The following is a 15,468-nucleotide window of genomic DNA, read 5'->3' on the forward strand; positions in this document are numbered from 1 at the left end:
GAAGGAAGACGACAGGAGGGTGCTGGAAGATGGCAGGAGGGTGGCAGGAGGGTGGCTGGAAGATGGCAGGAGGGTGCCTGGAAGATGGCAGGAGGGTGGAAGGATGGCAGCAGGAGGGTGGGTGGAAGGCAGCAGGAGGGTGGCTGGAAAATGGCAGGAGGGTGGGTGGAAGATGGCAGGAGGGTGGAAGGAAGATGGCAGGAGGGAGACTGGAAGGCGGCAGTCTACTATCGGTTAATCATCTGATGATTTTGGGGATTTTTTAAAAACCTTCCTATCAGTCACTTATAGTGCTGCTGCCTTCCTGCCACCTGCCAGCCACTGGACTGCCACCAATCAAAAACATCAACGCTGTAAATAAACGTCTGGCGTTAAAAGTTTTATGAGAAAGTTTGTGAACCCTAAAAATGATTTGTGTCTCACTGTTTACCTGACTGTAGGACAATACTGGGATGTCCTTCACTACATCAAAAGTCCAAGGGCAGTAAAAACACATATTTGTTGTAATACTGTCTTTAGGGCTGTAGATGGCGCTCTTTCAGAAGGTGGAATCTCGATGTAGCAATTCCTTTATTCTTTATACCGATTTATGTACTGAGACAAATACATTTCTTTCAAATTTGCCATTGTTGTTATTTAAAAAGTGGAATTCTGATCATTTTTAACAGAAAAAAATTAAAGAATTCAACACTTTTTTCCCATAGTGCTGAAATATTGTGTATTTGGGAAAATAAAAACTAAATTCATAAATAATTTCACATGCAAGTCTTGCAAAAAACTGAGTACTGATTGAAAGCTTGAAGTAAATGAAAAGTACACTGTTAGTATAGTTCTATTTCAGCCCCATCCATGTTTACACCATAAACTTCTGTAACTGTTTACCTCTTTTAGCCCTCCAAAAAGTATTTTGCAGTAGTAGACGTGCCCTTCGTCTGGTTTCTGTCGCTAATAACCGCAACGAGAACTGCAGCAAACCGGGATCCAGCTCGCCCGGCGGAGCAGATGGTCCAGTAAACGCCGCCTCTGCGGCTGGAGTGAGCTAAGCGTCCCAGGATTGCTTACAGCAGCACTGAACGCGCTCTGCCAACGGTGAAGTCAGCTTTGACTGACGGTTGTGTTTGCTCACAAATGACTTCCATATGGGGATGGAAAAAGGGGCTGGTGCAAACTGGACGGGGAGCCGATAGGTCAGTCGGGCCCTTGAGCGCACCGCAGAAACCCTCCTGTGGAGGACGTCTGTCTGATCAGACTGGGACAGTCAACTCCTCGAATGAAGACGCTTGCAGCTGAGACTTCACTGTTGACCTTTTTTATAACCCTGGGTGACTCATTCTTCTGCTGTGGTTGTGAAATGTGTGGTTGAAAGGTTAATGGGCCACTTAAAGCCACACACTCTCACTAAAATGTCGAGAATATCTCAAAAATGCTGCTACTCAACAAAACAACCACTGACTGTTCTCCAGTTCGTCTCAGGTTCTGCCAGCTTTCTATGTTGTATGACAATATATTAAAAGAACCAACTAAAACAACAAACAAATGGGGTAAGATAAACCTTAAAAGGCCTATATCATGCTTTACTAAGCCTTTCAGAGTAAACTAAATCTATATATATGATCAAATATTGCCTTTGGCAAACTAAAGAACACATTTTTATGAGTTATGTTCGTGAGGAGTCAATCTCTGAGGCTCCGCCTTTTGCTACTTGACTTCATGACGTCATCCTAGCGCCGGTATGAGCAGTGCGTCGAGTTTCGCCAACGAAAACAAGCAACATCGGAACTTTTGCAAGGATAGATGTTCATATTGTGCATATACAAGTGTTAAATCCAAGGAGAAAGTGGGTGTGTGGAACAGTGCAGTCTTCCTGGAAGGGGCTGTTCCCCACTTTGTGATGTCACAATGTGAGAACCCACTCGTTTTGATTGGCAGGGGTGGGCAAACCTTTTATTTTGTGGGCCACAAAGGGTTATAAAGTTTGACAAAAGGATCGAACCAGGAGCAGATGTGTGGTGTGTTTAGCAGATTTGCCTCATAAAAGAAAAGATTTAAAATTAATACATCTTAAAACAGAAAATTTTAGTTTTTATTTCAAAACTGTGACTTTTTTTTCTCTTTGGTGCCAGCAATGTGATGATGTCCCTCAGCGAAAAACACAAACTTAAATAGATGCTGCGTTCATGTGCTGTTGGAATAATTGGGAAAATGCCCGTCTGAAAAACAACAAATCTAACAAAAACACACATTGAATGATTATCAATAGAATTTCTTCAAGTTTTTGCAGGCCAGATTAAATAGCTTGCCCCCTGGGCCGTAGTTTACCCACCCCTGTCTTAGAGGGATGCTCAGAGATGCATGAATGGATCAAAATACCGCTTTGGGGTTGTTTTCCATAAGGAATTAACATAACACAACTAAAAAAATAAAATAAAAGAAAGTTTTTACAATTTAAGACATCTTTTTTTAAAAATTTCCTATCAAATTATGACTAATTTTAGTTTAATATATATACGCATAGACATGTATTTCTTTTTTCCCCTCTTAAATTCAGAGTTTAAGTAACATGCAAAGTAAAATACTGTATTAAAGCAACTTAACAATTGAGTTGTGACCCAGATATTATTTTGACAAAGCCTCAGAGAATAAGTTGGGAGAGAAAAAATAAAAACGGAGTAACCCGATGCCTCATTTTGGCTCGTGTCAACACGGCTCCCAGACGTGCCTCAGATATTTCATTGAGGTTTTTATCTCCACGTGTTTTCAATTGCAGCCCGGGCCGGCCTGTGCTGCGTCACTGTTCACCCCGGGGGGGTGGGGGTGGAAAATGACTGGTGGAAAAAACAAGCTGTGGGCATGGCATGGTGAGCTTAAATCACATGATTGTAATTTGGATTTAAATTAACAGACATGTCAAATTAATAGACATGTTTCCTTTAAGTATGTGGGGAATTCCATGAATAAAGAAGTAGATCAGGACCGGTGCTGTCAATAAACATATATAAAGTAAAAAAAAATGTTTATCTCTGCAGCATTTTTGCTCATTTATTGACTTTAAGGGTTAGAACTGATGAAGCATAAACACACGGACGTGTTGAAAGCAAGGAAATTCCTGCAATGAACTCAAGGTAAGACGGGAGCGTGGGAAACAAAGTGGCAAGGAAAAAAGGAAGCAGTGGCGTTTGAGCGTGAGCGCCGCGCAGACCTTCAGTTTGTGGTCTGCTGGGAGTACACCTGCCAGAGGTGTGGAGGTAAACATGTCAGCCGGAGAGGTGACGACGACGGCGACCGAGAGGAAAAGGAACTGAAGTGGAAAAGAAGGGGGAAGACTGGAAAAAAAAAAGACTCAACATGTGGATGAAGTCACACAAAAGCGTGGCGATCTCTTTGATCAGAGAATGAACGGTCACAATTTTCCCCCTGAAAACATCTGTTTATGCAATCTGACCCACAGCCTGTCAGCCTGGAGCACTTCTCCAGAAGGTCAACAATCCTTCATCTTCTCAGAGTGACCAACTCAAATGAGAAGGTGATGGAAAACAAAAACCATCCGACATATCAAAGCCGGGCCTCCAAGTGGGTGGCCAAGCGGCCGGGGAGTGGACTCTCTGGCTTTTGTGATGCGATCACTCTCTGAAGTTCCTTCAGTAAAGTTGTTTTGGTCTCTCGCTCCGATTCTGATCTGTAGAGTATCTCTTAGCAGCTAAACATAAGCCAGGGCTGCCTAAGCAGAGGTTAAAGAGGCTCAGGAGCAGCAACACGGCACAGATAACATCCATGATGGTGGAGCCATAACAACAGGGCAACACTGACTACTGTTTGTGATGTGGAAACCAAAAACAAAGGTCCTGTGAGAGCCTCCACTTCAAACAAGAGTTTAAACCAGACATTTGCAACATTCAATGTTCAATTCTTCTGTTTACCAAATTTAAGCTTTTTCTCAATGCAACTAAAACTGTATTATTATGATTTTAAACAACTAAAAAGCTCATTAAAAAATACTAAAACTCCATACACATCCAGCATCACAATGTTAAGCTAATATTTTATACAGTATTCCAAAGCATTTTAGCTATAAAGTATTTGTAGATGGAGGTACCAAGCAAAGACATAATAAATTTTTTAGTAGATAATAAGCCAAAAACGGCCTAACCTACTTTTTAAAATGTTTTATTATTTTGCTACAGATAGTAGATAGTAGTGTGGAAAATTGAGAGAGGGACGCTAAAGAATTAATTCGTTATCACGACAAAACTTTTTTTTTTTTTCTTGTGATAATGGAGGTAAAAAAAAGAAAAAAAAAGTAGGGTAAATTATTTTTGGCTTATGTATGCTAGCACACAGAATACATACCAAAAGAAAAATAGTGAAGCATGAAAAATGTAAAGAATGGACAATAACAATTCAGCCAGAGATCCACTAAAAACTGGTTGTGCAAATATATATATATATATAAAGATGCTCATAAAAGATAAGACTTAGGGTTTGTTTTTATTTAGGTGTTAAAAACCTAAAATGTAAGCCTTGATTTAAACCCTGATTGATAGGTTATGGAGCAGAGGTCATGTGGTGAAGAGTTCCAGAGGAGATCACCTGCTGAAAACTCAACCCCATAGTGGAAAGACGAGCAGAAGGAGAAGATCAAGAGGACTTCAGGACACAAATATCCTTGATTTTCTAGTAAGTTTCTTTGCTTTAATTTTCCTCATTTGTGCCATTTTTTCTGTTTTGTGTCTTGACATTAGTTGCCCATCCTGTATTCTAATGTATATTTCTGTTACTTTTTTACTAGTTAGCATGTGAGTTCAGTTAGACAGCTTGCTATTTGGCAAACTAACTTCTCTTTGAATCATTCTATTTTTTTCTTAGTTTGTTAGCAGACAAATTAGCTGTCAAATTAGCTACTTTTTCCCTAACTTTTGTTAGAACATAGGTTATCTATCTGGAGCTAACTATTTAACATGCTAGTTAGCTAACTGGCTGGCTAAATGCTTCCTTTGGAATCAGTTTGTTTAGTTTATTAGCAGACAAATTAGCTGTATAATTTGCTAAACTTTGTTAGCTTGTGAGTTTTCTAATTGAAGCTGACCAACTAGTTAGCTGGCTATTAGCAGGCAAATTAGCTACTTTTTTTCCTAACTTTTGTTAGAACATGAGTTATCTATCTGGAGCTAACTATTTAACATGCTAGTTAGCTAACTTGCTGGCTAAATGCTTCCTTTGGAATGAGTTAGTTTTGTCTTACTTTGTTAGCAGACTTGTTTTGCTAAATTATTTATTTACTTTTTGGGTCAAGCCTTTGTTAGCCTGCAGGTATCTAGCTGGAGCTAACTAGTTACCAGTTTTGCTAGCTCTCTTTGAAATCAGTTAATTTTGGGGCTGATGTTCATATGACCAGCAAAAAAATGACAGAAAATCATGTTGGCCACATGTAATACTGCATGTATTTTAAGTGCAGCCGCACTGAAGAACTATTTTCTTGTTTAATCCTAAGCTTAACCTTTCCTCTTGGTTCGAGCAGCCAAGGAAAAAGTTCAGTACTGAACGCACATTTTTAAAAAATTACACGTGAATAATCATTTTCTTATTTTTGTCTTTGTTTGTTAACAGGCAAATAAGATTTTTAGTAATAGTAATAAGATTTTTTTTTCAAATCTTTGTTAGCTTGAGAGTCATCTAAACTACAGCAGTTAGTTTTCCAGTTTGCTAACTTTCTGGCTAAATGCTTTCTTTGGAATCATTTTATTTTTTATTCTTGGCTATGTCCGAATGCCTTCATTACGCACTATATAGCCCGCTATAAAGTGGGTTCGCCATTTTGTAGTGCTGTCCGAATCTACAATTCCAAAATAAAGTGCCATAAAAATTTCCCAGAAGTCTCCCGACAAACAAGTTAGCAACAATGCTAACTAGATGGGAAAATTTTGACCATTGAATTTGAACTATTTTTGTAGAAAAAAACATGTTTAAAAGTAATTCTTAAATAAACAATGAATGTTTTCATCTTCCGAACTCAGTGGATTCATAAATAGATTTAGTAAAATGCTCAGATTGATTACATTTTCACTTTGTGAAATCGGTGACATCATATTTGCTGTTAAAAACAGTCGTGAGCTAGTGTCTGAATTGCTTTTAAAATAAAGTAGCAGTTAGGGAAGAAATTCCGACAAAGCCCTTGCTATGTCAGCTAGAATAATAATAAAAAAAAAAACTTTATTAGCTTCTGCGAGTTACGTAGCTAAGTAGCATCTTTACAAAAATATAAATATATTTAGTCTTTGTCTGCTAACTAGCTGGCCATGATATTTGTTGGCTTTTGAGCTCATAGTATTGACGTCAATTTGGAGTCATTTTAACTTGGTTAGAAATTCTTAATTGACAAAAAAAGTTTTTTTTAATACAAATACCTCAGGATCTGATTAGTATAATAAATACAGGAATTTGTTTACTTGAGCCTGACTTCATCTCGTGGAATATTACTTTAAGGGGTTACAGTTGCTGATAGACCAGAGAGCCTTGACAATCCTTTTATTTACCAGAAAGCTTTCCCTCGGGCCTTACACCATTTCCATATTGTTTACCCCCCTAACGTTGCCCCACCTTACCCCTCAGTGTGGCCTGGGGTTGAGGGACTGTTGCAGACAAAGTCACTCCACCTAAAATCCTGTTTTCAGTTGCATATATTTAAGGAAGCCGTCAGTATTTGGCCCTTTGTGTTCTGTGCATAAGATGAGTGAAGCTTAAACCTAAAGTCGCTGAAACCCCCCGCTCCGAGCAAAAGTTCCCACTATGGAACAAAACAACTCCCCCTGCAAACTGAGACCTCTCTGGCGACGATACGCAAACGCCCCTGGGGGGTGGGAACGCTGTTGTGGGCACTCCGAGATCAACCTGATACTGTGTGGAAAAGTAAAACAGAGTCGAGTCGCACTGGCAGCACGTTGAGTTGTGGATAGAAAGGGGATCAAGTGTTTTTATCCTGACTAAACAAAACACACAATTGTTGGCAGCCAGGAGGACAAATGAGGGAGGAGAAAAGAAAAGCAGAGGAAAGAAAGAAGATATGGAAAACTTAGAAGGACGATTGTTGAGCTGGTTTCAGGGGAGTGGAAAAACGAAAGACTTTCACTTGGAGACATCCTCACAAACACGACCCTTTGACTTTAGCCCTCACCAAAAGAAGAACTTAAACGCCTGAACCGGACGTGTTTAACAAGAATCAGTAGAACGAGATAACAGGAAGAGAAGCTCTCTCCCTTTTTTAGGACTGCGGTGACAAACTCTTATTTTGTTTATTATTTTAGCGGGGGCTTTCCACTCCAATGACCTTTCCAGGTGGCCCTGCTCAGTATCTCCCGCTCAGTATCTCCTGCTCCATTGTTTTCCTCCATATTTGAAAAAACATGCCCCAACAACCCCGCTTCCTACTTCCTCGGATAAATATACAGGGCAGATTTCATGTTGTGGAAAAACAAAAAAAGGGGTGAACCTCACAGCTATGAAGACGCGGCTCCATTAGTAGGTCTAGCAATCTGGACTAATAAAATACTTTTCTAAGGGATAAAAACTTTTTTAAATATAGTTAGGACTTTTTCAATGCAGAAATCATCATAACAAAATGGTTTCAACATTTAAATATTCCAATAAAATCAGTTTTTAAATTAAAAACAGCCCTACAAAAGGATGTATCCTTAGAAATTGCAATGATTTTGTTTCACTTGGGTGCATAAATATGTATTCCAGTTTTTGCATCTTCAAGTTAAATTAAATATTCTATTTTTACTTATCTAAATGAGCGTTTCCATTGGGTGATAAGGGTTGAAATCAGCTGGAGACAGACTTTTCTCTACAATCCTTTGACTGCAGCTGATAAGCATTTCTCCTCTTAAAAAGGCCCCCATCCTGCTGAGAGAGATGGAGCAAAACCGAGTGATAAGAATGTTTTTAATACCGTCTTTGTACTCCCCGCTTATTAGCTAAACGGGAGATCTGATCTCCTAAGAGGCGTTCACAAAAACGTGGCTCCAGAATGGCGACGACAGTGACCTCTGCGTAAAACTGGACAGGTTAGAGAGTAGATGCGGCTGTATGCAGCTGAAAAATGGGTAAATCTGTACGGGGCGCACATAAAAAGTCAAGATCGTAGAACACGTTTTTATTATGGGTAGTCTGTTGGTGACAGGTCATAGCAAACACTTCAAATCTGAATTCTTCCCCTACCTCTACAGTTTCTTCCATCCCATCCAATTGTAGGAGATTTAGATTTTAGTGGTAATCATTTTTTTTGTTTTAGAAGGGAAGGGACAGGGACTTAAAGCTACGCACCCCTCTACCGGGACGGTGAATCCCGCTGTGCGGAGGAGAAACACATTGTGGTATTGTATGGCATTCAAATCCAATGGCACCTTTTAGTTTAGTGTCAGAATAAGTCTTTTAAATTCACTTTTAATGTAAGAATCCTAAATTGAAATGGCAAGCTTCCATGAAGACTCGTTTCCACTGAGCGGTTTGTTTTCACGGCGCATCGCATCATTGTAGAGCGATGACTAGAAAAGCAACAATGGAGGTTATCCAGCCTCTCATTTTTTTTCTTGCTTTACTTTTTTACATCGTGTATAACAAGAATTTAATGTTTGAAAGAAGACTTACAAACGCTGGAAACTTTAGCTTAAACGAGCGTCGTCATCACTTTCTGCTAATCAGCAGGTGACTACAGCGACTCCGCCCCAACCGGACCTACAACCAATAGGGCCCCCGAGTGGTACGGTTCTGTACTGTTTAATGGGTCCATTTTACATCTCAAAACACCAGACCGTATCGTATCGCACCGATTAAGATTTATGGGTTAAAAAAACACTTTTTACTGAGTCTCCATAACAAAACTCTGAAATGAAGTTTTCCATGTCCTTCATGATTCAGAGGAACATTGATCTGTGAGTTTGCATCCAAACCTGGTCACTGTAGCAGTGTTATCTCTTTTTACTTATTTTACTTTTTTCGAGGCTCCAGAGATTTTGTGATCACTGTGCACGGAGCATGAGGGTTGTCTAGTTGTCTAAAGGGTCCATTGTTGGGTAACACCTGCTAGGAGCAGCGAGTTCAGTGGTACAGCTGCTTTTTCCACTTGGAAGCTCAACCGTATTTATATCATCACAAGAAAAGCAGGAAGCCGTGTGAACGTTTGTTCTTTTCTTTATTCGGGAGTCATGTGTCAGTGGATTGAACGGTGTACAGGGAATCGAAAGACAAACACCAACCTTCTGAGTGTAACGCCGATCTGGACTCAGACAAAGCTTCTCCAGATGAAGTCAGACTCCTGGCTCGGCGCTGCACAACCTGGAAGGGAAAAGCAGAAAGGTCTGAATGACAAAAACACACCGTCTCCAGAGGGCAATGGTTCAGTCATCGTTTGCTCCCGAGCAGTAATGAGCATCCGCTTCTCCGTGCTTATTGGGATTTTCCGTCTAAAATGTGAGACGACGGGGCAGCTGCAGCAGAAGAAACCTAAACTGTTTCACATGTTCATAAAAATGAGGAGACACGCTGATGTCGGCCGGCCTTGTTAGGATCCCGCTGTCAGAGCTGCAAGTCGTGAAACGAGCAAACCTGAGGAGCCTAAACACATTTTTTAAAAGAGAAAAAAGGCTTTAGACAATTGTTTCATTTTGTGACCTGAGGGATAAATATTTATTGAACACACTAAAACAGAATTTTTAAAACTTTTTGACATTACTATGAATAAAAACAGGCATGAATATTAATCCAGAATAAATCAAGCTTAAATAACTTCCAATATTTTACTCTCCATAAAAATATATTTTGTCAAAATGATACAAGTTAGAAAAAAAGTGCAAGATAACATCAGGTGATTAATAAAAATAAAATGATCTTGAGGGCCGGATCCGGCCCCCGGGGCTCGACTTTGACACGTCCTACAGAAAACAATCACCTAGCTATGACTGAGCTGGAGCTGAATGGACCAAACCCAACTGGAAGTTCTGACTTCCATAAGATAAAAACGATATTTATTGCAATACAACTTTTTCTTGATAGGAAAATGAGTCTATGGCAATAGACTTTTATTTTGAAGGGTCCAAAATTAACACTCACCAGTTGCAGCATTTTCTCCTCTTTGTTGAGTAAAAGTCAGAGCGTTAGTCGCCACATTGTGACTAAACTTTTGCGTAAACTTAGTCATGTTTATTAGCTCTTCTTTTGGTGAATTTCTGTCGTCCTATCCTTCTCTACCGTCTGCACACGAGGTAAATAAACGCACGCAACACCTCTGCAGTCACTTCCTCTGTGTAGAGTTTAGTTTGGCTTAAAAAAAGCAGAACATGTGGTAATTTTTAACTGAATCCAGTCAGAACTGGAAGATAAATTAATAAAAAATTTAATTTTTTTAATGTTAGACACTAATGCTACTACGCTATGATGCTAACGACCTGTTCCGAGTGTCGCTTATATGTAATTACGGACTGGTCTCAAGTCGGACAATATTTTGACTGACTGGCCCTGAAAACATGGCGAAGAAATACAATAAGATTAAATTGTTACTATGAAATAAATATTTAAATCTAAATAACCTGCATTTCTCTTATGAGCCTCAAAGTTATTTGATTTATATCGTGATATTATCATTATCGCCTGATATGATAAAACTATATCATGTTATTTAAAAAATTCTATTTCGCCCAGCCCTAATCTACCCAACTGTTTTACGAAGTCTGGGTTGCTGGAGCCTATCCCAGCTTTCGTTGGGCGAAGGTGCAGTACTGTACTTGGATGGATAGTCAGTCCATCACAGGGCAATACAGACCCATATAACCACACACGGTCAGACTTACATCTGTGCAAAACCCAAAGTCTAAAATTTGGACGATTTAGAGTCACCGATTGATCTCTCCATCATTTTCTAAACCTGGTAATCCCTTTGGGTCACAGGGTTGGTGGGTGAAGGCGGGGTACAGGTCTAGAGCCACGTTTATTAAAACGTTTCAACAATGACTGGCTTTTTCTTCATCAAGGTAGTAACACATCCATAAAAATGTATTCAATCACCCTTTTTGGGCTCAGAATCGCCATCGTTTCTGCTGACAGTCAAACTAGTTATTCTCGACGGAACTAAATTCGGGTTAATCTCATCTAACGAGCTGCAGATAATTACTTAAGTGCTGACCCTCTTCCTTTTCACTTACTCCGCAGAGGTTTTCTAATGAATGATGTCCAGAGGAAGCAGCTTGGTTAACGATCAAGCCAATAAGGGAGCATGGAAATGCTAACACAGCATGAAGGCACCGGATTAGACCAGGAGCACTCAAGCACAGTATTTGACTGCCTGTGCACTTAATCAGCCAGTGACCCCGAGAGCGGCCTTGAGGTCCACTGAGACTCCACTGAATTACAGACTGTAAATATTTACACTTCCTAAGCTGACTTAAATATATCTGATCGATGTGTTGGATCTATTTAGCTTTTTTACCCCCAAAATTTGCTGCATTTTGCATCAACCTCACAGAAAAACTTCCATTCTTTCAATTTAAATCGACTCAATTCTATTTTGAGTTTACACATTTATACACATTTGTATAGAAATACATTATTAATCAACTGTATGTTTTGAATATATTTATATTAATCTGATACAGTTCACATATTGTAAAATTTATTAGTAAAATAAGCAAAGAATTAGCAAAAAAATGGGCTTTACACCATAAATAGTTACTTTAAAAAATATTTCTTCAAGAGTTTGGAAAATTCATGTCTATTTGTTTATAAAAATGTTCATTTAGCATTAGCAGTCCTATGGGAAATGTCATTAAAAGTTAGCATCAAGCTAACAGACTTTAAGTTATTGCTAAATCAATCTATAGTTTTATGAATCAATTATTGATCTATTAAGCTTAAATTATTTCAAATTGATTAGTCGATTTTATTAGCCCAGCTCTACATTTATATGTTTTAAAGTTGTCAATTTATTACTTTAAATGTCATGAAAATAAGACACATTTAGGTTTAAAAAAGTATTAAATGAACAAGAAAAACACCAAAGTTATCCGTTTATCTGAGCCGTGCTCGAATATGAAATATTTAGAGCATTTTGTGAATATTTTTTCTGTAAATTCTGAAACTTTTGGCAACAAAAAATTAAAATTAAGGTTATTATTAGCATAAGGACATTGAAAAGATTATGCCAAAAATTAGGCCTTCAGAAGGAAAACACAGACTTGTCTTTAGTGGAGGAAGAAACGGTTGGAAGTAGACAGTTGTAAAGATATTGATGGCTTCATCAATAAGAACTGCAGAGATCCTGCAAGCCACTTATCAATAAAAACAACTAAATCCTAAATCAACTTTATTAATTAACATTCAGCTTTCAAAGACAGTTTGATCGAATTGATTTGTACAAGAAGTCAGTGTGTTGCTTCACTAGCTGGACCTCTATGTACATTACGACTTTAATCTCGAAATATTACTTTTGTTTTTGTCCTAATCTCAGAAATTTACGAGAAAAAAGTCATAAATTTTGTATGTTTTTCACTTTTCAACTTTAAACTAATAAATATACTTTTTTGGTGGCCCTAATACTTAATTGTAAATCTATTACAAGAATGTTCAGATTAAGTAGGGGTGTCAAAAGTTAATCACACGAGGGGCCAAAATCCAAAACACACCTTAGGTTGCGAGCAAACTGGAGAAAAACTTACTGAACACTCCAAAAAGACATTTTTTTTAAATTTTAAACCATAATTTTTTAACATAATTATGAACTAGATATATAGCAGTACCTGCAATAATGTTAGTGTGAATGCTGGAAGCTGAATTTAGCGGCTGAAGATGCTGAAATTGATAGTTAAAAAAACTCAAACTGAAAACACTGAAGCTGATAGATTAAGTTGAGGTTAATAGCTGAAAACACTAAATGCCAATTTAGCCTAAAAAACTAAGAAAAAAAAGGTAGGTTAGCCAAAACAGCTAGCATGTTGTTGAAAAAATAGCTAAACTTTAAAATATATTAAAAAAAAAAAATTAGCCAGTACAGCGTGTAAATATTAGCCTAACTCCAAAACAGCCTAAATAAACTTAAAAAGAAAAGCCTAAATTAGCCAAAGCATGAAGCTGAAATATTAGCTAAACTCCACAATAGCCTAAAAAATCTTAATAAATGCCAAAATAGTCCAAAAAGCTAACAGAATACCAATTTTTATAACTTTGACACCATAACTTTTTAACATAAATATAAAGAATAAAGAATCAGCAATATTATTACAGAATAAATCAACTTAAACCTTAAATAACTTTCAATATTTTACTCTCCATAAAAATATATTGTGTGAAAAGTTAGAAATAAGTGCAAGATAACATCGGGTCATTAATAACAATAAAATAAAATGATCTGGAGGGCCGAATATAATTACCTGGAGGCCCCCGGGCCTTGACTTTGACACAAGCAAAAGCCTTCCCTTGATTTTATGAAACGCTCCCATTAGAAAACACAAACAGAAATATCTCATTCACACTGAAATCAACCACAAGAACAAAAGAGAAACAGGCTCAATCGTACCATAAGACCGTGTAATAATACATGATGGAGTCCGGGGCTTTCTCTACAGAATAAACTACAGAGCGGGGAGTTGGAAAGTTCAGCCATGAAGCCTCCATGTGCTGTGGTTGGTGACTTAGAGTCAGGCTTTGTTGACGAACACCATAAAACATGAAAGCTGTAACATTTATATGAAGAATAAAGTCAACTGTTCTCCTCTTCAGTTTTCCTTCGTCCTCAGGGGAACCCCGGCAGTGTAAATCCTCGTTGGGCATTCTCCAAACAGTCACAGCTGAGAGGATTTTCCCCCCCGAGTGTTACAATCCAACCACTATTTTTGCCGTCTGAAGTCGAGCCAAAAAATGCCCCGATGTGTTTTTAAACTTGGTAATGCCTCTCAGTGGAAGCAGTGTTACATGCCAGTGTGTGCAGTTCAGCTGCTGAGCCCCTCCACAGCTGGAGGGGGGGACGGCTCTCATGTGGAGAATGTAAGTATGTTCTCTTCAGCCAGCCCCACCACAAAAGGGTCTTTCTTGTAGCCTTTAAGGGCTTTAGGAACTGGGGGGAGTTATATTAAAGAGGCACAAGTGGGCTGCGATTCATCAGAGAAAAAGGACTACCTATATAAGAATAATACAACATGTTCTGATCAACATCGTGGACCATTTTATGCTCCCTATAAACTTCAAATAGCCCTACCACACTCATTTACGGGTTAAAATGATTACTAATGACATTAAATGTTATCTGTTAATCTCCATTCCAAATAGACGTTATTTGGGGTTTTCTCTGTGTGTTTAGGTGAATACTTTAGCTCCAGGGTGTCCATTAAAAAGTGATTTTACTAAAATTAAATTTGTTTTGATTGTGGTTTTGTGTAGTTTCCTCCCATTGATGTGAATGGTGTGATGTGCTAAACCCTCATGATGTCTGTAGGTCAGTTTATTTTGTTTTTTTGCCTAAATTAAGTCAGTTTGATTTCAATTTTAAGTTAAATTTGCTGTCATGTTACACCTGAAGCCTCGCTTCCACTGAGCGGTTTGTTTCACGGACTTGCATGGTGTAGACAGCAACTTTTTGTACATCGTGTATAAGAGGAATTTCATGTTGTTTGAAAGAAGATTGCGGCTAAGAAGAATACGGCATTAGAAACATTAGCTTAGAGTGTTTTCAAACTCGGAAAGTCCTTTGGTTCAGATCGAGTCCACTTGTTTGTTCTGGATCGAGTCCTGAAGACTTTATGTGGTCTGTATTCAAACTGGTATCTACCAGAGAGTTCTGTTTCCTACGAAGACTGGAAAACAAAACCAAAACTCTTCATTGGCCAGCAGTTACGGGGGCGCGTCAAAATCTCTTCAGTCATTGGTCGGCATTTACGGGGGTGGGTCCAGATCTCTTCAGTCATTGGTTGGCAGTTACGGGGGCGGGTCCAGATCTCTTCAGTCATTGGTTGGCAGTTACTGGGGCGGGTCCAGATCTCTTCAGTCATTGGTTAGCATCTACAGGGGGGTGTCAAGATCTCTTCAGTCATTGGCTGGCAGTTACGGGGGCGGGTCCAGATCTCTTCAGTCATTGGCCAGGAGTTACTGGGGCGGGTCAAGATCTTTGCAGTCATTGGTTAGCATCTACAGCGGCGGGTCAAGATCTCTTCAGTCATTGGTTAGCATCTACAGCGGCGGGTCAAGATCTTTGCAGTCATTGGCTGGCAGTTACGGGGGTGGGTCCAGATCTCTTCAGTCATTGGCCAAGAGTCACTGGGGCGGGTCAAGATCTCTTCAGTCATTGGTTAGCATCTACAGGGGCGGGTCAAGATCTCTTCAGTCATTGGCCAGTTAGGTTGGTTGAGTTCTTTCAATCTCGGAGAGGATAGTTTTCAGACTGAGGAATCTTAGAGCAAACCGAAGCTCAATCCGATTGGAAACAAGCCGAGA

General features: G+C 39.0%; 1 protein-coding gene and 1 long non-coding RNA gene across 8 annotated transcripts in view; one reads left to right on the top strand and one right to left on the bottom strand.

Moving 5' to 3' along the window:
* The window catches only part of lhfpl2a (LHFPL tetraspan subfamily member 2a), a 47,402-nt gene that overhangs the window by 18,003 nt on the left and 13,931 nt on the right, over positions 1–15,468 (bottom strand). For 2 of the 3 annotated variants that reach the window (XM_024298740.2, XM_036214628.1), the window contains exon 2: positions 9,252–9,330. The exons of the other annotated variant lie outside the window; for it this stretch is intronic. The gene's annotated coding sequence lies outside the window, so the exon portion shown is untranslated. The remainder of the gene's footprint in view (positions 1–9,251; positions 9,331–15,468) is intronic. 3 annotated transcript variants of the gene reach the window in all.
* LOC118599471 overlaps positions 3,797–15,468 on the top strand; it is a 73,972-nt gene continuing 62,300 nt past the window's right edge. Inside the window, exon 1 of one of the 5 annotated variants that reach the window (XR_004948852.1) lies at positions 3,797–4,674. This is a non-coding gene — a long non-coding RNA (uncharacterized LOC118599471). The remainder of the gene's footprint in view (positions 4,675–15,468) is intronic. The other 4 variants (XR_004948851.1, XR_004948850.1, XR_004948849.1 and 1 more) reach the window with 4 other exon arrangements.

Source organism: Oryzias melastigma, linkage group LG12 (assembly GCF_002922805.2).
Source record: "Oryzias melastigma strain HK-1 linkage group LG12, ASM292280v2, whole genome shotgun sequence".
In the NCBI taxonomy this organism is placed as follows: Eukaryota; Metazoa; Chordata; class Actinopteri; order Beloniformes; family Adrianichthyidae; genus Oryzias; species Oryzias melastigma.